This window comes from Phalaenopsis equestris, unplaced genomic scaffold (assembly GCF_001263595.1).
Source record: "Phalaenopsis equestris unplaced genomic scaffold, ASM126359v1 Scaffold000489, whole genome shotgun sequence".
NCBI classification, from domain to species: Eukaryota; Viridiplantae; Streptophyta; class Magnoliopsida; order Asparagales; family Orchidaceae; genus Phalaenopsis; species Phalaenopsis equestris.
This window is the reverse complement of record NW_018164929.1, coordinates 1-986: the sequence shown is the minus strand read 5'-3', so window position 1 is coordinate 986 and position 986 is coordinate 1.

The window sequence follows — 986 nt, the reverse complement described above, 5'->3', positions numbered from 1 at the left end:
AACTTTACAATTATTGAATATTTATTACGTCCATATTTATCGAATCTATAACTGTTATTAAGTTTTAGTACAGTTGCTGAGGAATTAAATCTTTTAGCTGCAATATTAAATACTTATATTTTTAAGCATATATAAAGTCGCGGTCAACCACCTATTAAGCCAATAGGTGCCTCAAAAATCTTTTCAAAATTCGCAAAAACCAAATTTACTCATCTAATAACTGCCACTGGTGCTTAAGCGCGGGGGCTCTGACACTTAAATGCCGCCTTCTTTGTTTAACTGGCGCTTAAGCGCTGGATCTGGCGCTTAGGCGCTAAAACACTTTTGCACATTTTTTACCTATTGCTCCAAATTTAATCTTTTTTCACTCCTTTAAGCATTTTTCACATTTTTACCTGTACCTGAAAGAAAAACACAAAAATATCATCCATTAAAGCGTAATATCTCAAAAATAGATATAAAAATGTGTTTTAAAATACTATATTTTAGGCGTATCAAAATCTCCCAAACTTAAAATGTTACTTGTCCTCAAGTAACACTTCAATCTTTAAAAACTAAATATGTATGATATGTATATGTCTTTCTTTAGGAGTTACTAAAATTTAGATTTAGAAATATAGTAGTCCAATTTAGGAAAAATATTCAGTAAATGAGACCAACTTAAAGTTTAGAAATTTTTAATGTTAATAAAGATGAAAATGCCTAAAATATATACTGTAAGTCTTCTAAATTTAGAAATATTGTAAGTCTTCTAAATTTAGAATTTAGTTATTTTATTATCTCCACTTAAAAATTTTTATTAAGAATAATTTTACTTACTATATTATATCTATAAGCTTAAGATTTTCTCAAGTCTTATACTTTAAAAAGATCAAATGTAGAACCAGTCCCTTACATTTCTTTTCTTTTCTTTTTCTTTTCTTTTTCTTTTATTTTTCTTTTTTCTTTCCTTTTCTTCTTCTTTTTCTTTTCTTTTTCTTTTTTTT